The 24,949-nt window shown below is 39.0% G+C and overlaps 1 long non-coding RNA gene across 1 annotated transcript in view; it reads right to left on the reverse strand.

Moving 5' to 3' along the window:
- Window positions 1-13,792: 13,792 nt before the first annotated feature.
- Window positions 13,793-24,949, reverse strand: part of LOC138112630 (uncharacterized) — a 73,267-nt gene continuing 62,110 nt past the window's right edge. The window contains exon 3 of the long non-coding RNA XR_011151797.1: window positions 13,793-15,138. This is a non-coding gene — a long non-coding RNA (uncharacterized lncRNA). The remainder of the gene's footprint in view (window positions 15,139-24,949) is intronic.

Raw genomic sequence — 24,949 nt, forward strand, 5'->3', positions numbered from 1 at the left:
GAAAGACAGTGCACATTTATTTTACTACCACAGGTTTTGTATGAACTAAAAATCAGCAGGAATTAATTTAGTAAGGGAAGTTGTTTGTAAAATGCAGGTCCTGATGATTCTGTGTATTTTGCAGATTTGGAAATTAGAAAAAAAATGTGAAGACAAATAATGGGTAAGAGTAGTATGAAGCAATCCACTGCAAGAGCAAATGAAAGAACATGCACTGCAGGAAAAGCCCACGAGGAATGGTAAGAGGTTCTGTGACCCATGGTCATGGGACTGGTACCTCTGTGAAGCAAAATTAAGGTCCTTTATTAGGGAATGTCAAGATGAACACAAAAAACAGGGGAACCAGCAGCATTAACAGACTTGTTCTAATACATTAAAGATTCCAACTTCATCTGTCCTCTCCTTTGAGACTGGCAAAATTCCATTATTGCAGTTTCTGCATACATCTGTTCACTTGGCTTATCTGATCAGTGTGTTCAGACCAGGCTATGAGACTTGTAGGTATAATAGCTGTGTGGTATCTTTTGCTTTGGAAACAGATCTTAAACAAATCACTCTGATCAAATTGAATTGAATTTCTTCAACAGCTATGCGTGCTCACCAGATGTGATCACACATTATTTTAGGAAAACAGCAAAGACATGGTGAGAAGAAAAGAGATCAGGGACCAATTTCAAGGGAACAAAATGAAGTGCATGCATACAATGGAGAAGATATCTCCCCAAGCCCCTAAAAGGTGTTCAAGATTTCCACATCTTTGTTCATTTTCTGAAAGAAATCAGCTGTGAAACAGCCATGGGAGTGAAAGGTTTGCTGGCTGACATCTACAGAAAACTTACTAGGAGCTTAAGAAGAATCCTTTTAATTCCAGGGAAAGACTGGGAATTTCCTCAGAAGGCCAGTTGTCCAATAAGGGGATCCTTAAGAATTGAAATGAAATGCAAAGAGAGAATACTCAACTAGCGGGGGAAAAAAAAGAGATAAGCAACATGAATACTAAAGCACTGCTTTGGCAAGAGTAAATCCCACGTGGAGGAAAAACTAGCAAAGGATGTCCAGAGCAATAAGAAGGGACTCAACAGGTACGATGGTTTCAAGAGAACTTCTGGGAAAAGTTGGGTCTGCTGCTGAATGGGGAGACAGCACGGATGACACAGACAAGGCTAAAGTGTTCCCTGTCCTTGCCTTGGCAAAGCCTGCTCCAGTACTGAAACGTGTACCAGCACAGCCCAGAAAGAGGCAGACAGACATCACTGCGTGAGGAACAGGTCCTGTAATGCTGAGCTGCTCTGACCAATCACACTGTAAATTTCTCAGTCTGGTTGTCCCAAATTAGTGGCATTTTTTATGTCTGTGGTCATTACCTCTCTAGGCAATTTTACCTATGAGAACAGGAAAAGTGGAAGGAGAGAAGGATGAAGCAAGCCACAAGCAATAGGTATACTGAGCGGTTCAAGTGTTTTTCCTGTATGTGGCATAGTTAAGTGTGGGGCTGGTGCATTTCTGTGGCAGCCTGAGGGGCTGGGAGAGCCCTGCTGCAATGCTGTGTGCCTGCAGAAACGCTGTTCTCTTCCTTTTTCCCTCTTCCCACTCGCTTACAACTCCCTCCTTGCCAAAATTAACATTTGAATCGAAAGTTCAAAAGGTGTCAGTGCTAACAGGGGTTACCCTTGCAAATCAAAGGCCCACCTACCAATCTGCTCAGAGTCATAATGTCTGCATTAAGAAAAAAGCTAGTCAAAACCCAATGATTAAGTCATTAGTTATGAAAGCTCTTCATGTCCTGTCGACTTCTGTGTGCTTGGAGAGCAATGTGCTAATCTGAATCACGATGATGTAAGGAAATCTTTTCGGAAATCCAGTTACATTTTAACGTGGCATTGGCACTGACTGAGCTAGCAGCACGTTCCCTAAAGATACAACACAGCAGTTCTGCTCTTTCACCTTAAAAAACTCGCTGCTGAAACATCCTGTGTACCCATTCAAACCCCAGATGTTAATTGACTCCAGAGTTATTTTGGTAGGAAGCTGGTAGGAAAGCTGTATCAGATGTTTTCTCTAGAGGAGAGAGGGAGAGAAGATTCTTTCCTGAGTTTGGGCAAGAAGATGGGAATGGTGATCTGCTGCTCGACAGCTGATCATATGAAAAGTTTTAGACAGAAGCAAAACTTTCTGCCATACAAATTTCTCAATTTCTCCTTTTGCAAGAGCACTTTCACTACAAGGAAAGACAATGCTTAAGTGCCAGCCTACCTTAGTGCAAATTTAGACATAAAGATAGAATTTTTCTCAGGGGACTTCCCTGAGCCACAAATGTGTCCAGTTTTCCAGTTTGGCAGTGTGTCCTTCCTGCTGTTTAATTTAACAACTGTCACCTTTACAGAGCCAGTTTTACCCCAGACATCACTGTGGCCTGGATGCTCAGCTGATGCAAAGAGGTGAGTATAAAAAATATTCTGAAAAAGACCTGTTTTAAGGAAAAACATTTCACAATCTGACATGAAGACTTCAGATGATCCTTAAATAAAAAGCCAACAAAACCAAAAATTGATATTCGTGTTATCCCCAGGAGTACAAAAGTTGTATTAGTGAGAAAAATGATCTATTGTATTTTTTTTTATAAACTGGAAGGTGTCTGCATATCTACACTGTAAGCAAAGACAAGTACATAAACAGCCAGCAGAGCCTCAGGAACACTTCTTGCTAACAAGTCACATCTGCAATAATAGAAACTACTCACATTGAATCCTTTTCCCTGGCATCCAACTACCCACTTTCTAACACACAAACAGAGCTAAGACAAAAAGAATTATATTCTAATTACCTTGGCTAGGTGTGTTCACATACTCAAGTGTAATTCTTGTTCGAATTTATTCTTTATGGCAAAGGAAGACTCATTAAAATGGATTTTGGACAGCACCAGAGTAAGGCTCATTATTTCCTCTCCTCAGCAGCAACCTCATCTTGTGGGAGAGCAGCAAAAGTAACAGGCTTTAAAATGATGGTGAGAGGGTGTAACTGGGCCTGGGGTGGAGAATGGATGCCCCTAATCTTGGCTACGCAATAAAAACCCCATCGAGACTGCACTCAAATAGAGCATACAGACAACATAAATGTGGCAATCTCTCACCCCAAGGTGAAGGATGACTCCAAATTCCAGTGAAAAAGGGCACCAGAGGCAGAGCCTGAGGATCATTTCCAGGGGGCAGGCAGCACAGGCACAGACTGAGCATCTGAGGGAGTTTAGAAACATTTCTGTCAGAGAGGCATCCGAGATTGCTGCTGAACTGTTTTGTAGCCAATACCTTTCCCAAGCCCAGCTTCATTGAGCCAAGGGAGGTGAAGAATGATCAAAAACTCATTGCAAGAATTCAAAAGAGCAAAAATACCAAATTTAGAAGCAATTTACAAAGTGTCCAGGTTAAGTTAGATTTTTTTCCTTAGAGCTGAGGGACCCTAAACAGAAATTAACTCAAATTTCAGAGTTGTTCATTATGCCAGGATGCAGACTATGAGCCAAGTTTAAAAAAAATAGTAAGAAGAAATATATTGTTGTTATACGAAATTGGACAAACTAGTTGTAAATACCTCTGAAATGAGATCTTGAACATACAGATTCGGAGACTGTCTGAAAATCCCAGTGAAAATATCTTTATGGAATTTGTATTTTAGATCAGTCAGAACATTTAATTTTTTTTAACTTTTATTTTTCCTGAAAGTTGGAGTGTTTGCAACCAGCTGACCATGAAGTTATTTCACCCTCAAGTGAAAAATATATTCCACTTTCCAGGGTTTTGAAGGGTAATTTTTTTTTTAATGAAATATATGTAGAACATAACCCAAAAGACAAATGAAACCAAATATCTATGTATTTTATAGAACAACAAAACCAAATAACCTTGCAATTTTCAAGTTCAGCTCATTATGACTTTGTAATGTTTAGTACACTGCTTAAAAAACCTCACTAATCAATTAAATGAACCAATCAGCCCTGTTCTGAGATTTTTGGAAAGCAAAATAAAGTTGAGGCTTCCAAACAGAGAAGACACTTGCATGGCTTTGAGAGTTGTGCTGTAGTTTAATAAGAAACTGTCCTTTTTCTCTTTGGAGAAGCTGAAATTTATTGAATTTAACTTTGAAATAATTTGCTCACAGAGGTATATGTGCAAATTTTTAAACTACTGCTGTTGATAGTGTGATCTATCACTTTAATACTGAATATATTTCAACATTTGCATCCCAGGTCAAATAACCAGGTATTTGCATTTAAATGGATTATCAGCACATATTTCTTGTTCTTGTTACTCTCTGTGCTTTTCATGCTGCTGTTTGATACAAAGACTTCTACTGATGCAGACAGGAATTTAGTAATCAGGGCAGGAGACAGGTTAATATACTTAAAATTAGATATAATGCTATTCCAATATATGCTATCACACTAATATCAAATCCTTATATGGAGCATCATTTCCCAGCACACTGAACTCCATTCACACAGACAGGAGGCTTGAGGGACAGACTGAAGTAGCAGCTTGGTGTAACAGATAGGCACCAAAAATAACAGAGACTGGGATATTGGGATATTGTGCTCCCCTGCACTTAACTCCACTCCAGTAGTGCTCCTGCCTTTGAACCTGAGCAAATCACTGCCTGGTGCCTCTGTGCTGCCAGAACATACAACTGCAGAGATGGATTCCCTGTCCAACACTATGTGTTTTAACTGGGCTTTTACAGGAGCTCAGCAGCAAAGGTTGAGATGGGCCTTGTGGAAGCCAATGCAGAACAGCTCAATTTTTGTCCAGCCTGCTGGAAGCATCACACACTGTCCTTGGCACAAATCCACACAACAATCTGTCAGTCCAATGTTTTTAATTCAGTTGCAGAGAGAAGATTTATGTTAGATGTTGGCAGGGAAAAAAAAACAACCCTAACTTGCTTTTACTTATGGGTAAGGTCTGTAATAAATCACCTGGACAGGCTGAGGACTCCCCACAGTTAAAGCTCCATTGCAGCAGGACAGAGAAAGAGCTGTCTGAAACAGGAGTGATGGCAAGGGGAGTTCACAAGAAAGCTCTGCTGAGCAGCACGAACTCAAAGCCAGAGGAGTTCTCAGGGCTCTGTCCAGCCTTCTTTTCCAATATTTAATGAAATCTGGTTGGAAACTCATAAACGTTTTGCTGGTTGCTTGTTACAAATAAACATAGCTCCATCACACAGCTCTTTAATAGGAACATACACCACTGGAGGGGATTACACCTGGAGGGGTTCAGGGAGGCTACAGCAGCTCCCCTCCCTGAGCTATAACCACCACTTTGGCTTCCCAGCTGGCAAAGAGCTGCTCCTCTCCTGTGCTGTGCCCTTACTGAGGCTGATGGCAGCAAACAGCCAGCAATTTGGCAAGTCCTGCCCAGTGTCTGATTGTACTTGTCCCACTGGTACAACCATAGTGAAGAGGAACGATAGACACATAAACAAAACGGCAGCAAAAAAATTGGCGTGTGAGTTATCTCAGAGTTATCTCAGAGACATTCACATCTCCAGCTGAGTGGAACTCAGTGGGAAATCTCTTGGCTGACACTCTGAAATCTGCAAGTTTGCTTTGAAAGAGCAAAGTTGTCCAAGTCCCTATATTATCAACATTTTAAAAATCACCGCCTGAAGGACTTATGGCAGGGTGCACAGGCAATTACATTGCTCTATTTGTTACTGTGGAAACACGTTTTATGATTGGTGAAATCTATGAGAAATATATTGAATGAAGTTCTTGAAAACAGTACTTTAAAATTAAAACTGAGCAACACCAGGAAGCCTTCACCTCAAGGAAGTCATGAAACGCCAGGGAGTCAGCAGGAAAGTACCACTAAGTCTTGATGGGATTGATTTGGTTGGACTAGCTCTGTGTCATAGAATGGAAAAATAAAAGTAGAGTCAACTACTCAAGCTGGTGCTCTCACAGCTGGAGAGCTTTGCCCACAAATGGGCGCAACAATGAGTCAGAACACAATGATAATTGCTCCTGTTCTCTTGGACTGTGAATATTTTCCAACCCAATGACATGAAACTGTCAAGACTTCAGTCCTCTAAGTACCCTTTTCAAGGTCTAAGCTTTCCATTGGCCCTTAGTCATGAAAAACTATTGAACTTCTCAAATGTTTGTTAGAAACAAACAGATCTACAGATGCAGGATGGAGTCTCTTCACATACCTAAACTAAGTTAAAAAACATGTGCTTTGTCACACAACAGCTTCCAACCTTCCTGGCTGAACTGAAAGGAAGAAATCTGGTTACTACCTCCTCTAAAGGATGGCTTTTTCTTTTTTATATTGAAGGTGGTTTGGAAATGGAAATCCCACTACTTAGTTAAAAAAACCAAATACATTGAAATCATTTGAGGTGGCAAGACAGATAGGAAATCCAAATACCCTCTGTTACTCAGGAAGATCCAGCCTTCACTTCTAGAGGGATTTCACAGCAAATAAAAAAATAAAATGAAAAAGGAATTAAAAGGAAATTTGTTTGTTAAATAAGAAGGGAATTACCCCTGTGAGGGATTCTTCTGGACTCTGGGGGGAATAATTTCTTTCTTACTGACCAGATGCCAGTTTTAATTGACTTAGATTATATAAATAATTTTTTTTTTTTTTTTTCATTTATCCAGTCCTTTCAAGCAAGTTATAGCAGTGTATTGTAACCCTCACTAAAGTTATTGTTATTTTACCCTGGTATCTGTGGGAGGAGGATTGAGGCTTGCAGAAAGCCAAAGTATGAGACTCCAGATGTGATCTATGCAAAAAAAAACAGTTACAAAAGTTGAGATGTGTGCATTAAAGTGCCAGGTACTGTGAGTTTATTGCTTTCCAAATCAGATATTCCCTGTCAAAAGTTCAAAAACTGACAATAAACTTAACTGTTGCATCTTTAAACTTATTTGTAACTTGCAGAGGGAGTATAGTGTCTTGGTTTTGTCTCTTCCATAAAGTTTACAGCCAGCAGGAGATAATGAAATCTAGGCTGAGCTCATATTACCAAGAGAAAAAACCAGCCAGGCCTGTTTGTGTTGGTGGCTGTCAGGTGAGATATTTTATAGCTCATTAGTGTCGAAACTGTTATTGCTTTTTCTTCCTTTATGAATAGATCATGTGATGCCATGCCTCTCTCTCACACTCCTCACCAATTTGTCACAGCAAACAGAAATCAGGGATTTCTTGTCAGAGTCCTTTTCACTTCAGTGCTTGCTTCTGATGAACCATGCTACCCAAACAAGTCTAGATGTGCTTCACAGCCCTTGGACCTCCTCACTGATGCAGAGATGTTTGTTTAGGAGTTGTCCATGCAGCACTGGTGCATGTGCTCCCTTGCCAGCATGGCAGGGGAGGGCTCTAGCTGGCCTCCCTAGAAGGCTCCCAAAGTTCCCAAGCACTGCAGCTCACCCCTGGGGAGAGCAATGGTTTTCAGAGCAGGCAAAGCACTGCTGAGCAGTATTTTCACTTTAAACACTGAAGATTATTCAGGATAATGGGTCAGTGTCTCCCCAGCAGAGAATGCTCTCCTGGCGGAAGTTGGCCATGTATTCCTCCCTCACATCTGAGCTGGAATAATCTTGGCCTTTGGCCAGACAAAAGTCGTGTTCATGTTTTGTTTTTTTTTGTGCTGAGATTATTCAAACCATGTCCAATCTGCAGAGGAGATGCACCAGTGTTCTCATATAGTTCAGGTAGAAGACACAAAGGAGAAGGGATGCAGATTAATTTAACCAACAGAAAAGAAAAATGGAATAGGATTCTACAAACAGTTGTGAAGAAAAGCACATTACCTAGTCCGTTTCCACAATTGTTAATATACTCTACAATAATTACTCATTATTTTAAATCCATTCTGAACACTCCTAAGGCAAATAGAAGCCACTAAAGTAATTTTTGGGAAATCCACTATTCCTTTCACTCTCTCTTTGTGTTTGCAGGAAAATCTATTCAGTTAAAGAACCACATCAAAGTATTGCTTTCCTTTTATGTAAAAAGCATACAGTTGTTATTACACCGTGTTTTGAGTGGAGGGCATGAAGTTTTGTAAGCTTTAATTAATCCACTGAACCATCAACTTATATTCCACTGCAAATACTGCCATCTGGTACCAGTCCATGCATCAGTAATTAATGTCTGCTACAAGTTTGCTTCCCCAGCACTATCTGATTAGGTAATTAGCCTATAGAACAATACTCAACATAACACATTATTGTTCTGTTAAGTGTGATCTGTTTGAAAGCACTAAAGAATACCTTAATACTGCTCCATTTCTGTGACTCATACCTCAACAAACACCCATCCAGAAAATTACAAAGCAATTCAGCAAGGAAGGGGGGTAACAACAAGAAGCCAAAACCACATGAAAAGCATGTCAATAAAATTAGGCATTAGTACTGTTTCAGAATAGCCTGAGAGGAAATATAAATATAAGACAATCCCCAATTGCTGCTCTCCACAGAAGGCATGAATCAACATCAACAATGATCTACTTATGATAAAGGCCCCTTCAGAGAAGAATGATGAAACATACTTTGTCATCAAAACTCAAGGGTTTAATAAATCAATGGAAGGTGGAATTGGGAAGAGGAAAAACAAAGCAGCATGTCATCTTTATTCACTAGGGTAAAATGTGGCTGTTTCCAAGATCACATCTGAATTAAGCTTGTGAGAAAAGCAAGTGATGAAGATATAGCAAAGGAGAACTGAAGTGAAGCCAACATATCAGTACTGTCAGATCCTGTGGCTGTAGTGCAAAACCTATCAATATTTGGCTGAGTGAAGTGGTTTTTTTACTTTATCCAGCTCTTGCCCTCAGGTGATTACAAAAAGAACTCTGAATTTATTTTGCATGAGATCACTAGCTTAACCTGGGTCAGACAAAAATTTAGCAAAGTCAGCCCTAAGTGCATGAAAAACACAACAAGCATATAAAAAGTCCAAGTTTAGGAACCTGGAGACCTCACACATCATCTTTGCTATTTCAAAACATCAAGGTCAGGATTTATTTGACCAAATTTACACACCAATATGTAAGTTCCTATGCTGCAACCCATTCTCTCCACTCCTTCTTTGGTCAAGAGAATCCTGCCCCTCACACTGGCAGTACAAATGTTTTCCACCACATTTATCTGGAATAATTTGCAAAAATCATTGTCAGTTCAATGGTATAGACTGAAGACTATGTATCTGCAAGTTAAGTTTTAGTTCTGCATCAGGCTTTCTCAGTTTCAGGTGTCCTCCCTTTCCAACAGGCTCTGTTTCACAATTAGGTATTTTCAATGGTTGTGACCTAATAATGGAATCAAACCTATAGATGACTCATGAAGCCAATCCTAGCAGGAGTACACTGTCCCCTTCTCTTACTTTCCCTTCACTACTTGTGTTCTCATTGACTTGTCCTCCTATTCCGTTCCTCATTCTGATAGCAAACCTAGAGCTTATCTACAACCACAGGCTCTGACCTCTCCAAACAGGGCAGTATCTTTGTCCAGCTGCAACACTCTCAGACCTTCTCTGCTGTCTAAAGCTCTCTAAAATATGTCATGATGTGCAAACAGAGGAGCACTAAATGAACTGGATTGAATAACAACCCTTGAGCTATTGGGCTAAATTCTCTCCTCATTAAGAGAGTAGGAAGAGCCCTACAGAACCAGATCAACACCCCATGGTCTCAGCTGCAAAACTGGGCAACTGTTGGAGTGAAAGCTCCTCTGGACTCAGGCCCAGAGGAAAGCCAAAGGACAGGGGTTGAATTAAAACCTTTGGATAAGCTGAGATACATGAAGTCACACCAAAGTGAAATAGAGATTTTTAACTTTTAGTAGAAATATATACTAAGTGCCTTAAACAGTGAAAAGCTGCAGCAGAGACCTTAAACATAGTTTTTACAGCAGGAGTGTTACCTTTTCACAAAATTTCTTTGCTTTAGACAAAATATAGATAGAACTATACTGTTCACATTTTTTAGATAGAGTGTTCACATAAACAGTAAGAGCTGATAGAAACTATATATGGAAATTTGTGTAGTACCTATGTAACACTTGTGTAAGACTTACGACTGTTAGAATTAGACCAGGATAGGTTAAGAAAACAAAAACTAGAATCATGTGTTAATTTTATTGGTCAATTAACAAATATAATCCACACTTCTGTAAGAAAAAAATTAATTAGAAGAAGAAGCTGTTTGCTACTTGCTGTTTACCTCCTGCTGCTGCTGCTGCTGCTTGGCCTTATCATGTAATCCCTTTGAACTCTGCCTTCAGAAAACTATGAGACTATGAAATAAAGAACTCAGCAGAAGAGCAGCCTCCTCTGCTCTCTCACCCTCATCTGAGAAGGAAGGGTATCCCATCAAAAGCTCAACAGGCTCAAATGCCTGTAGAAGAATACACAAATGGGACAAGCATGAGACTCTTCTTCCATTGAACACACTGAACTCCCAGAATTTTGAGTCCAGGCCTTCCTCCTCCAGAGGAATTTCCCAGAATTTATGCCATGTAACATCTAATACCTAGATTAATTTTTCCTTTTATTTTCCTGGAAAATTTCAACCCTTTGATCCATTCCACTATCCCCAATAAGAATGAAATTCTACAGTAGGATTTCTCCAGAAAGAGAATTCCAGGATGTGGGAAAACACAAATCTTCAGAAACCAGCTGTGGTTCTCCTAAGTTCTCACCCACCTCTGAATTTCAGGCTTCCATTCCAACCTCTGGTTTGCTGTGAAGCCTTCTCATTCCTATTTTGCTCCTATTTTTACATTAATAACCGTGTCAGTACAAACACTCTTGCCAATATTACACAGCACATACATATTGAGAAAGTCTGCCTTATTTTTATGGCCATTAATGAGAGCTGCTATTTAATATCAACATCTTCCAACAGTCTCTCCTTGCTGTGATGAAATTGCTTGTCAAAACATCTCCTTCATATTTCAGCACTGGGGAGTACTCACAGCATCTCACCTCAGCAATCTAAGTAAAGAATTAGGGTGAAGACACCAGACAATTTGTGAAGGGTTACAAGCACCACACTCAAAGGTCTGAACAGACACTGCTGGGGCTGCCCAAAGCAGCACAGCATCCAGCTGCAGACGTCCTTGGGGTCAGCTGCAGCTTGCACGGAGAGCTGGCTCATTTGCAAGGAGCGAGCCCCAAACAAAGGTGGTGCAGAAGCATGGGCAGAGGCAAAGGATGAGAGAGGGGTCTCTGTGCAGATTCCAGCTGGTTTATTGCTGGTGGAGGGTCCAGCGACAAACACCTGCAAAAAAAGGAGAGCGCACTTTTATACAGGGGTGGAACAAAGGGAAACAACCAATGGGGATTGACTGAGGAGGAGGCGATAACAGGGGAATAACCAATAGGGATAACTTAAGGCCTTAAGGGAGGGAATTACCTGAATAGACCAATGGAGCATCAAAGAAGGGAGAACTTTCCAGAACAAATACATAAGCAATTAAGGGAAATGCATAAACATAAGCTTATACATAAAACTGGGTGGAGAACTCCTAAACCAATAAATTTAAAACATGTAAACTAGGACCCACTAGGAACATGGGAACTCACCGTAACCACGGGGTGAGGATGAGACCTTGGTGTTGTGGAGGGCTGTCCACCAGTCTTCCAAATGTTCTACCACATGTGTGTGCTCTGAATGTGGCCACAGCCACATGCACCACAACATTGGACAACCTGTCTCAACTCTTTTAAACAAAAGGTGAGATTTCATATTTGGAGATACAATATAGAGGACCTAGAAAGAAAAAATGAGTGTAGCAAGTGTCCAACTCCAGCATTATGAAATGGAAAATGCTTGATGCAGATGGTAGATTTCGGTCACCAGAAACTGTAATTGTTAATTTGAAATAGAAAATAATATTTCAGTTACTTTCTAGCCCACAACCTTTTAGTAGTAGAATACAGCCTTTCCATAACCTCTTTTTTATATAAATTCCAGAAGAGATTTTTCCAAATTAAAACATTCATGACACTGTACTTTTTGATGAACCCTTCTACCAATCAGTATGAAAAGCAGAGGCTTTTTTGAAGCATTTTACCTAATGAAAAAACAGTGCTTTATGATTGAAAGTTTGCAATTAGCTGTGCTAAAATTAGAGCTATTATATGCAGGTTATACTCCTTTCTTTCCTCTTTCACTTTTATTCTTGAGACAGCACAGAAATGTGATTTTCAAGTAGAAAAAACATTGCTCTTGAATTTTTGATTACTCACAAATTTCCACATTTCTACAGGTATCAACATTTCTCTAAAGTTAGGGGAGTACATGACACATGAAAATCTACTTTTTGCCCCATGATTATAATTTAATTTAATTTAAGCTTTGAATATTTTTTATTTGTCTTGCAATAGGAATGACTTACTGAAATTGCAATTCTATGCCTGTCTAATGTCTAGTGCTTCCCAGTTATCAATGTCACTTGGATCCCTGAAAGCACTTGGGGCTGTCTCCATTGAATAGGCGTAGAAACACATGTAGAGTTTAGGATGTCTGAATAGAGATCATGTGAAGATAGTAAGTTTACTTTTATTATTACCATTTTTGTCTTTCTTACCACAGTGTCTAAGGTTCCACCTGGCACCAGTATTCTTGGCATTGGAAAAAGAACTAGAAATAGTCCATCCAAAGCTTTGCATTTTAAGAAGAATAGCATTCCTGTGTAAATAAAATCTGAGATTGCTTTTGTGATATCACTAAAGGTATTTTAGTCTGAAACTACAAGCATTTTTTGGTAAGAAAGGTTGCAAAGAAGGGCAGAACAACTACAAACAGAGCAGCTTTCTCTGTACCTATTCCCTTGTAATTAAGATGTTGAGTTGGTGGGAGGGAAAAAACATAACACTTGAGAGTATTTATTAATTACTTTTCAGCTTCAGTGCACAAGGTTAAATGCAGCCTTAGGCAGCTTTCACTGATGTGACTCACATCTCCACAATGTCAGAGCTTTCAGTGACACTGACGGGCTCATATTTGGCAAAGAATAAACCATTCTCTGGTGTATTAATTAAGCATGTCCTGCAGTGAAGCAGTGCAAAACTATAAGAAGTTTTAGACAGTGACTTTCATACCTATAAAACATGTCTTGACAACTCCTGAGCATGAAAGCTCTCATTAATCCACAGAATGCGGACAACACCAATAAGAAACGTGTTTCCCCATGGCAACTGTGTCCTCAGTGGGCTCAGTCCTGATGGTAAGTCAGCACAGGCCTCTTCCCCAGGAAGATGACCAGGAGATGACCTAATTATGTCCAATCACAGCATTATTTTCTATTAATTTTCATATGAATTTAAATGTAAGTGAGGACATTGGTAAATATGCCAATGGAAATATTTACAGAAATAAAGAATTACTGGTGCATATTTTTTGAATTGTGGCTGTTATTTTACCATATTTTCTAACCGCATGAAATATTTTTATTTCTTTTTTGCACAGCTGGCCCCAGAAAAAACAAACCCAGCACCCCACAAATCTTAATCCAATTCAGCTACCCCAGCTGCTGCATGACTTCAGTCCATGCTCATGGTCTCTCGGATCCTTGTGCCCTCCTGGAGGGGGGATATAGAGTGTGCCAGAGGATTCAACCCATCCAGGCAAACTGTCTGAAGAAAAATAAACCCTCTCCAATCGCAAAAAACAGCAAAAACCCCCACTTCCTACCATGTTTCCCAGTGACAGTTTCCCATAAGCTGATCATTCTAAAAATCAGAGTACCACAGTAAATAGACAGATCTAGAAAGTGTGTGTTCAAAAAGACTCAGCTTTTCTATATTTTATTTGCTAAGAAATGTAATTCCTTTTAGAAGCAATATAATGTTGGCAGTTTTAAAAGAGAATCCCAGAAAGAACATATAACAGAATTTATGTGTATGTAATCTTCCTTTCTTTTAGAGTTAGGAAAACAAATATTTCTGATTCTTTATAAAAATTTCAATTTAGGCCTTTTCTATTTCCATAAATTTTTGACACTAAATTATAAAAATTTCCTTACTCTTCCTCACAGTCTAAAATTTCAATTTAATCAGGCAAGACTGAGGAAGTTTTGGGGATTGCTGCTGGTATGGACAGCTAAATTCAGTTTCACCACACTTCTGCAAGCATTTCAGTGTTTAAGTGCCCCAAGCTTATGTACTTCTACCTTCAATCACCTACTATTGAAACTGAACAAAATGAAAACAACATTTTTCCATTTACATTCCCAAACACAAGTTGTCTAAAATAGCGAGATCTTCTTCCTCTCCCACTTATTTCACACCTAACTCCCTGACCACCTGAAAGCTTGGCGTGAATTCTTGTGAGTAGTGTGTAATGTGGTCTCAGCCCAGCATTTTGTTCAGACTTCTGGTTTGGCTGCAGTTTTGCTCTTTCACATTCTTCATAGCAGCTCCATCAAGTGGCCAGAGATCTGAATACATCGCTGCAATCCATGACAATCCATGCAGGTACCTGCTTGTTGGGACCACTGCAAACACATTCTGAGATGTTTCTGGGGCAAAGTATGGGTGGGGTAGCAGGTGCAGAGGGGAAGTACAGAAAAAGAAGGTATGGGAGGACCAAACAGAAGGTTAGATATGAGAAAAAAGATCAGTGAGTTGCTTTTCAGTAGTTAAGATCAGGAGATTTGCTAAAGTCTACAGACCAAGCAGTTTTTTTTTTTTTTCCGTGAAGTGCAGGCTTTTTGGAGGGAATTAGTTTGGGATGTTTGCTGGCCTTCACAGTAAAGCTTGTTTTCCTGAAACACCAGGATAAAGGCAGGTAAGGTCCCAAACAAAGAAGGTAGCTGTCATATCTCCAAGGTATTCATATGGCCACAGCTCAGGGGGTTCATCTTAGGATGAAATTTCCATTGTCCTGTGAAGTAGAGCAGGTATCTGGTACTGCATAACTCTTGTGGTCTGAGGAAAGCCAGCCTTTCCTGGTTCCTTGCATGTCTTCTTAGGTTCTGACTCACCTGGAGCACAAGGATTTGCTGCTAAACCCACCTCTAACATAAACTTTTTTTGAGGTGCTGAGGGAAAGTTCCTGCATTCCTCTATAACCTCCTTTTCCTGCCTTGTTTTCAAATGTGCTGTGCACTTGATCTGCCAGCCTTGGCTCCTGAAAGGATTGAATAAAAAATAACTTATCCTCAGTTCAAACAAAAGAATTTTACAGAATTATTTAGGGAGGGAAAAGAGTGACATTTCAGAGCCCTGGGAAATCTGAGCATTGTTCCGAAAAATAAAAGAAGGAAAATTCTCCACACATGGTAATTATCATTGCTTCGTTAAAAACTCAGAGAAACCATGACAATTTTTACACATTGGAGATGTGATTTCTCTAACACTAAGAAGCACAGATTCCCCTTTAGTTCTGCATCAGTTTTTTTAAAGTATCTTACATGGAATTGTCTCTCCTTTTGGGCTATTTTCAAATAATCTAGCTCCTGGAGATATTCTTTATCTTCTTGAAAGACATGGGACAAAACAAAGCTCTATGTAGTCACGCAGAGGTAGATTGCCTCTGGTTTCTAAGCTGACTCCTAACAAGCAGTTTTCAGTCTTTCCTGACTTGTAAAGTCCTAAAATTTTCCAACAGAGATGCACTCCCAGCCCCCTGAGAGCAAATTTACGTTACTGACAGTAGGCTTTTGTCAGCTGTGTTGTGTGGATTCCTTTGCCCACAGGTTGAAAACCACTGCTGTGTGCTGTCTGGCATTCTGCAGCATAAACACATCTCTGTTCCAAGAAAAATAGCTCCCAGTTTTGGGTCTTTGAAAAATACATCTGGATCTACCTACTGAAATATGAATTCATTTTATTTTCAAGCCTCAGAGCCTGAATGGCAGCATAAGCAAGTTACATCAACAGAGCCAGCTAATCTGCATGGGTGTGAAACCAGATATAAATTAATCCCTTTGTTTCCACAGCCCTCACTGTCAAATCTATTTTCAGTGCAATCAGAAGTGAGGCTACTACATTAGTAACTTCAGACCACAACATTTTTCCACACCCACTAATCAAATACTTAAGCCGTTTAGCAAATTTTTTGTGTAACATGGAACACAAACACAATGTGTTTGTGATTTTGAAATTTGTGAAGTTTAAATTGTTGATTTTCTAAACAGTTACAACTTTACACCTCGTTGACTTGTTAGCTTTCTTTTTTTAGCACTGTGTATTACTTTCTCCACTTCTGTTCTTGCAAAGGTCTAAACATCTATATATTTTTTGCAAATGGATAACACTTTCTCATCCACTATGAGATGCATTGTTGAAAAACATCACCTGTGCTAGGTAGGATTCTCACTAAGGGGAGAAACAGAATACCATATTTTTGTTTTCTCTTGGCCCCCATCCAACAAAGCACTTAGCCATATGTCTGCTTTTCCCCCTAGACTGGGGGTTTGGCTACTGGAAAGCACAAATCCATGCACCAGGAAAGGTATGTTATCCATTGCTACTGACAGTCAGTCAAACATGCTTAATAGCTGATTTAGACAACTGGAATGTGACAACTATCCTATGGAAATCCAGAGACTAATGGGCTCAGTGACCCTGTTCATAATGGAGGTGCAGCAGAGTAGTCTCAAAGCACACAACATCACAGAAAATTGCCTCATGTATGGCTCTCCTTATGTTCTCTGGTTATCACACTTTAGAAATTGAGGCGTTCGATGAAAACCACTGGACTATAAATTGGTGCCTTCGACATGTAGTTTCTTACTCTCACAGTGTGACCTGCTCAGTGCACCCCACCAAAAGGGTAAACATGACAAGATAATGGATTCATTTTGGCAGCGGCAATACACTTTGATTTTTTATTATTTCTACTTTGCTAGCTCACATTGAAAACTCCAAGAGTTCTCTTCAGCTGCTAATCTATGAATGGCTAATGGCTAGACCCTCATGTTCTGGGATTAATGTTACAGAATGACAGAGAAATTTCTCACTAGACAAGCAAGCACTGGTCATAAATTTTCAGTTTGTTTATTTTGTTTGCAAAGTTTAGCTTTACTCTCTAAATATGCTTTCAAATGCTAAACATGCTTTTAAATACACTCTCTAAAATGCTTTCCTGCTTTGCTTTTCAGATTATCTCAATGTTAATCTGCAACTAGATAATTTTGAACACCCTAGGAGCTGGAGGGCTGAATTTATAGTGAAGTCTAGCCTAATCCTTGTCAGTAGCTCCAATCCATTTTCTAGGTGAGCTAAAAGCACTCCTCTTCTATCTTGACAATTTAAATGCATCACTAAGAAATCATCCTTCTAATCCACTTGCACAGATTTGTGTTTACTGCCAAAGTTCGTGTGTCTAAAGAATGCAATATGGAACCAACAGAATGCTGAGGATCTACCTGGCAGTTTCCTGGCCCCTGAAATTGAAGGCTGTTTGTTTTGTTGAGGTATAAACTCTCTCCTGCACTCTGTCAAAGGAAATAAAAGCTAGAACCAGGGAAGGGAGAAAGCACCTTTTAAGGCTCCTGAAGATTTTAATTGAATCAGTGATTCAGGAAATCTCATTCTCCCTTCTGCTTGTTCTGAAATGGAGAGACAATGAGCAGATTTCTGTCAGTAGAGCAGATGCTCTGTGCATGCAGACATTTTTGTCTAATGATAGCTTTGACGTTATGAGGAGTTTTGTGGGATCTGTTGCCTGGGGTATCTGTAAAGGATTCATTAAATGCCTTTCCTGTGAAAATTATAAGACATTCTCTTAAATATGAAAAAATTGCATAAAATTAGGCTTGTAATGATATTTCACTTTACTTAACACAGGATTGCACTGGCAGTAAGGTTTTAATTGCTCAAATTACAGTAACTTTCAGATGTCAAAATTACTTGCATTAATTGCCAGTGGAGACAAAGCAATAATGCTAACTAATGTACTAACACATTGCACACCCAATTAGCATTAATGGTATGGTTAAACTTCATATGTCTTTCTGAAACATGATTAAAAGGAATAAGCTACAAGATAAAGTTCAGAACTAAGATGAATGCACCTTTTCAGTCTTCAAGTTTTAGCCTAAGTATTTACTTGCACTGTATAAAAAAAAAAATCTTCAGATCTGTTTTTTAGATGATGCATATTTCCCTAACTTCATATTTAGGCTGATTTACATCATATCAGAATATGGCTTTATTTTTCTTGCAATAGAAGCCAGCACTACCCCTCTGTTCATTTAGAACTATGTAAAATAGATGCAGCTCCACCAATGCAAAAAGATTAACACTTTTGTGCTTCACAGTACAAGCCTCTATTTCCATAGTGAAGCTGAACACTAATTTTCTGCTAAAAAGATTTTGCCTGTCATTTTCCTCTGTCCACTTCATGTAGCAGTATAAGGTTATCAGTGGGTTTATGTAGCATTGGCTAATTAAGCAGGGGAAGTTTTGTATGTACAAAGGGAATACCTTGACAAATGGACTTAGCAATGTTGCTATTCTGGCCACTGACACAACAAAGTTATTATTTGGAGGAGGAGATTGTGAGATTCATTTGTATTCTGGCTTTTTACCATCACTATGTAGGTGCGTAGTTGCTTGAAAACAGGTTCAAGTTATAGAATGATAAAAGCCTTGGTCTCAAGCATTGCACCTGTTGTATGTCTCTGACCAGGACTAAAAACAGCTCAGTGGAGTGAAATTTCATTTACAACTCCTTTTTGGAAAACCAGGCTCTCCTCTTCAGACCTCGGTCTGCTGTATGCCTTAGGCTGGTCTAGCTGGGAAGGCTTGAAAGAAGCTTTTACACTAAAATCACTCTGGTTTTTATGGACATTATGAAGGGTAACTACACTTTAGGAAGCTCAAAAAATAGCTCAAAAATAGTGTTTCAGAGGAAGGCACCTACTATGAGATGGCAGAGAATGCACCTGGACTGGGAAGGAGGAACAAATGGGATTTCTGTCTTTTAACAGGAACCAGAAGGACTATGCTGGCATTACAACTTTTACGCCCAGGACGTGCTGACAGTGAGGTGTGAAGGACAGCATGAGTGTGAAGGCATCACCCCCACATTTGACGTGTGTCCTTGTAGTGGCTACAAGAGGACTACTGCTCATCTGGACTTTTTCAGTCACTTTGACACATTCCTTAATTCTGCCTAGGAGTTTTATGCATTTGGATCTTAAACATTTGTCTAAAGTGGTTCTCTGAGTGGAAATGTTGGTTTCTCTCTCAAAAATCCCAACACCTCTTTGTCTATTCCTAGCTCTCCTTTATCTTATCTTAAGGAAACAGACTCTTCTGTACCAGGAATGTGTTCAGGTTGCCATCCAGAAGGTATTTTCTCCCTCTCAGCTGGAAACCACACAAACAACTATGATTAAAATAAAACAAAACTCATATAATGCTACTTGTTACCATCAGAGAGGCACCACATGTTTTGTCCTCTGCATTTAACATGTCGTGCGATAATGAAATTAGTAAATCTGAGATCCAGTGTTTAAGAGGATTTTCCTCTACTGTTGTTTGGAAAATATTTTTGATAATAGAGCCACAAATTAAATTTTGAAAACTGCAGGAAGGTAATAATAGCAATAGTAAGCCCATACTCTTTAAATAGGTTTTTCAAATTGCTACACAGCAGTACATGGTATCATGACCTGGAAATAAGGGATTCTTTACACTGGTTTTACATAGCCAGCAAACCTGTTTCTCACTGTAGAATTAATGGAGAAGTGTCCTCTGTTCAAATACTAAAAAATACAAAATAGATGGGAAAGTTTTGGCATTTTAACTTCACTGGATTACTTGCTAAATTTTTCAATGCACGTATCTGAAAACTCTTTTGGCATTATCTTTAAAAGGCAATATTATTGAGAGAGTCTACATTTAAGGAAAATAGAGCCCAAATAAAGAGTAGCAGAATGAACAGAGAATTTCTTATTGGCTCATAGTGGTCACCAGAGCAACTGGTGCTTCTGAAGGAGCTGTGAGAAGCTGCCTGTGTGGCACGGCATCTCCATCACACCAGAGGAAGGAACGAGTCAGAGTGGGCAAGAGATCAGTTCATGTCCTGAAATCAAAAGGTTTAATATTCTCTACCAAAGTTGTTATCTCTTAGTAACTCCAGATATGTAATCCTCATTGTAAATGCCATCAAATTCCACTGTCTAGTAGCACAGTAATTTTATTAAATGTCTTATTCGGGAATTACAAGAAAAAATAGAAAAATCATTTACAACCTTGTACACTCTCTATATGCACATATTTATGAATTAAAGGCTTTGTTTGTGATCTGCATCCTTTTCACTCGTATTTTCTAATCTCCTTTTAGTGTTTTTTGGATGGTATGTTTACACAACAGAACATGACATAATCCACACCATAAATTAGGAAAGCCACCATGATATTCTCTACACTTTCTCAACCCCTGCACCTACTTTGGGGTAGCAGCTGTGTGGCCATCCCTACTAAAGGATTCTGTAGGCATTCAAATTTCAACTGAGCTGAAGGAGATATTTTATTAACTAATGCAAAAGCAATGCATTGAGGATTATTACATTCCCAGAAATCATCCCAAAGTCCCTGATGTGAAAATTGCTGAGGAGAGATTGTTAAGAGGAAGTATTATATGTGCTGGTCTTCTATTTCCCCCAGCCTAGGTACCCACCTGCCTCCCCTCTCAGAGCCTGGGTGTGACATAGACCACTGGTGCTGCTCAGCACAACCCTTCTCAGATACTATACTAGTCTGTCCTGGCATCAGAATAGCAAGAATAAAGTTCAGAAATGGGCTGAGCCTCAGGTGGTCAGCTGTCTTTGGCTGTTATTAAATCAACACAGCTTCAGTTCCTAGACTGGATCCTGGTCTTTTACAGGAACTGGGCAGATGAATTGGACAGAGTGGAGAGCAGCAGTAAAGAAGATTAACTGGTTTGAATCCTAGATGACTGACATGTGTTTACAAAGTATTTTGGCTGAAGGCTAAGTATGTTGCAATCAAGAAAATGAAGAGCAAAGAGCAGAATCTAACCTACAGCTGGAGGAAAAGGGGCTTTCTTGCTATGAATAAGTGGTATTCAATGCTTGAAGATTTCTTATTCATAATAAAAGTTCAAACTGAATGAAGAGATGTTGATTTTCTGGAAACTACAAAACTGGGATGCAGTCCATGATTAAAGCAAAGTTTCATCATGTTCAGTAAAGCTAATGTGATGGTAAGAACAGAAGTTGGTTAAAACTACATGTCTCTGTAATGCATTCAGCATTTTAAACCACAGATTCCATTTAGGGGCTAAATATTAATACAGATCTCCACATATTACATTCAAATACCAATTAGTAAGTCAGTATTTCTAAGTGACCAGAAGTGACCCCACATAAATATAGAAAATAAAGGACAAAATGTGTTTAAGCTAGTACATTAAAAAAAAAAAAAAAAAAAAAGAGGATATTAAAGCTGATATTAGACTTTAGTCCATTGTCAGCAACAGCTGTCAGAGCAGGCAGGTAGGATAGTGCAGGGCAAAAAGGTTAAGGAGCCTCATGAATATGAAAAGCTTTAAATTACTGCTGATATTGACCCATTGTGAGACACAGGACTGGACCCTACAAAGCACACCAGAAGGACAGGGCCACTGAGTGGGACACTTGCTGGCCCCAGAAGCCCTGTGCACTCAGAGCATCAGAAACTCAGGAGGCAAATAAATTTTATCCTTCAGGAAACAGAAAAAACCCTTTTTACTGAGCAATTCATAGTCCTGGCTTCATATTTTCTTCTTAAGCAGCTAGATGTTACAGATTATCTCATAATAGACAGAAACTTTCTCCTATGTTTTCTTTCACTATGAAACACAGCCAACAAAAGAGGAAATTTAACTTAAGAACCTGGCAGTAACAGAAAAATAAGCCCTTTTCCTGTTCGGAAAAAAACACAAAACCATCACCAGCCATGAAATTCAAATGTCATCTCAAGCTAGGCATGTAGTTTGAGCTATCAATCACAGAAAAAATTCTTCTTGCATCTGCATGAAAAATACATTTCAACAATTTTGGGCCACAAACACTCCCACAATTCACACAGACATTTTTCTCTATGCTCTTTACTGGCTTTAGTACTATGAGCCAAAGGATATTTTAGGCAAAGTATGTTTTTCTAAGTTTATTCCAGGACATTTAAATAGGATGTGTGAAATAATTATTCTACTCTACTACTAAAGAGCTGCAGCCCAAGAAGGATGTTCAGTTTAAAGACACAGATGGACTAGAAAGATGCCAGGAAAACTACAGAATTACTTCAGGTCTAGAAAGCACAACCTCTGAAGAAAAGATTAATACCCCCCCAATGCTGAGCATGAATAAGGACATGGCAAATCCTGAGGTACATAAAAGGCACTTATAAAGAGGAGGACTATTCTCTTCACAAGATGCAATGGGTCTTGGTGCAGCCAGAAAGACTGAGGTGAAACAATAGGAAAATCTGATATAAAACAGTGAAGCAGTGAAGGTTTTTAAGAGCAGGTTTGGCAGACATTTGTCAGGATTGATTAAAGCTGATCTGGATCTAGGGCAAAGGAATGGAGAAACCGATCACTTAAAATACTGTCCAGTCCTATTTTCCTTCATCTGATCTCTTTCCTACTGAGTCAATGAGATTTGGTCAGCATGCACTCTGTGAGAGTCAAAAGGGCTAAATTCTTTGCTCATTTCTAAACATTATTTCATTTGAATCCCTTTCCACTGTCTGTGTAGATTATTTGATGAATACATTTTATCATTACTGTGTTATGTGACACCTTGATAGATGTCAAATTTTAAAATTATATAATTTTTGGTCAATTATAAAGATGCAGCATTTATAATGCAGTTTTCTTAGTCAATAGTTGTGCTGCAGTCCAGAATATTTGAATTTTTGTCAAGGAGCCTACTTGCAGAAAAGTAGAAAAGTCACAGCTTGTACTATAAAATGGAGGCTAGATACATTTATTAAAGCAAAATATTCCAGTGCTGTCTAGAAGAATTGAGATCTCCTTCCAGTTTTAATTCTCCAATTTAATTACCTCTTTTATGAATCAATCTACTACTTCTTGTAACCAACTTTGTAAGGAAACAAGTGGAAATGCTGGAAGGATTATCTGCTTATGTTGCTATATCTTGGCAGCTTTTATGCTGCTAAAAAATCAGATCTGTGACTAAAGAAATAAACAATACTCAGAAGCATTATATAGTTGCAGCATGTTATGCATTAATACTGCTGAAATACTGACCCCCCCAAAAATATCCATGTTGTTTACATAGCTTTCCATGCTATGCTATAGAAGCAATAAGCACTTGCTTATTTATAATATCAGTTGCGAGTCACTAATCTGGAAAATTAGATTTCTGAAAGAACACAGATTGCATTTGCCAAGAACCAAAAATCTATTTGAATCACTTCATTCTTTTTAATAAACTTTCTCTGTGAAACATTGATATTGAAGAAATCAATATGACTTTTTTAAAAATATCCCTATTGTCATTCATTTATTCAAATAGAGACCTTAGCCTTAATTAAAATATCGCTGCAGAGACCCAAGGGAAGCACATATGTATAATTCCTACAATTACTTATTTATTATTTCAATTAATTATTTATTACTAAGAGTTTTTTTTTCAAAAAAAGCTCACAGAATTTTAATCAACGTTACAGTAGACTCTGAGTACTAAAATTGCACATACAGAACACTTTCATATATCAAACTGAAGTCAAAATAATTTCAATATATGTTAATCTATAAGCAATTCCATTTTTGTGGAAGTGCAAATAAAGTTACACACAGCCAAAGACCAAAAACTCAGCTGCACACATGGCTGCAATGTCAGTTTGGTTGAGTAGTCAGACACTTCCCTCAGGCAAAGATCCACCCAGCCTGATCCTCCTCAGCCTCCTAACACAGGGATGATGGTGTGGAGTTGGGGAGCACAGCTGTGGTTCTCTCATGCTCCCCATGCACTCTCAGAGAGAAGGATTCAGGTTGATGGGCCTCTAAACTCCAGAAGTAGATATTAAATAGCAGCAATCCATGTGTGTTGAGGGTCCAGCTACCTCCAACCCCCTCCTGGATCAAGTGGGCATAGACCTCACCAAGCCCATTTGGATTGAAAGATCACACTTGTCACCTTTTATCACCAGAAACACTTTTGAAGCAGATTATGCGTTCAATTATTAAGTTGCCATTTAGGGGTTGGTGAAAATCTGGCCTCACTTGTTGAACTCCACTTTGTCACAGTCTACATTAATTAAGCCTGCCTTAGGCTGTTTTTAAATGAACCTCCCATCAACATCTTCTCATTACAGCATGGTCAAACCATGCCAGCAGTGCAGCTCCGGAAAGTTTATTTTGCTAAAGGACTAGTCCAGAAATATCAATAAATTATACTAATTCTATTTAAAGTGTGAAGCCAGCTACTGTCCCTGGATATGTACTAATGTGTGAGAATTGACTACACTGCAAACTGTGTACAGATGTAACTGCACATTGGATAGCTAAAATCTTATAAAAGCAGCTTCCTTTGGGATTATTGGACTGTTACCAGACCGAGTAAGCAGCAGTGTTCTGCTGAGGTGGAAGGCAAAGAGTAAGGAAAAGTGGAGTCTCTGTTTCAGTGAATTGTGCTCAACTGTTTCTTTTCTGTTTTAGCATTCAGTACAACCACACTAAGGAAGTTGTTAAAAACCTTCACCTTTTTGTAGGTACTTCTTAAAACATACACTATCAATACCACAGCATTCTGAAGGACTTCCTAGTTTCATCTTGCTTCAAATTCACAAGGCCAAAGGTAAAAATGTTTACTCAGGATCTGCACAAAAGAATTTATCTCTGAAAGATTTGCCACAACATCTACAACAGAGGTAACTCAAAGGTGAGTGTCACAGCCTTGCCTCTCAGGCATCAATAGATACCAGTTAGAGGAGGTATGTTCTCCTCTCCCCTACCC

The sequence above is a fragment of the Aphelocoma coerulescens genome, chromosome 6, assembly GCF_041296385.1.
Source record: "Aphelocoma coerulescens isolate FSJ_1873_10779 chromosome 6, UR_Acoe_1.0, whole genome shotgun sequence".
NCBI classification, from domain to species: domain Eukaryota; kingdom Metazoa; phylum Chordata; class Aves; order Passeriformes; family Corvidae; genus Aphelocoma; species Aphelocoma coerulescens.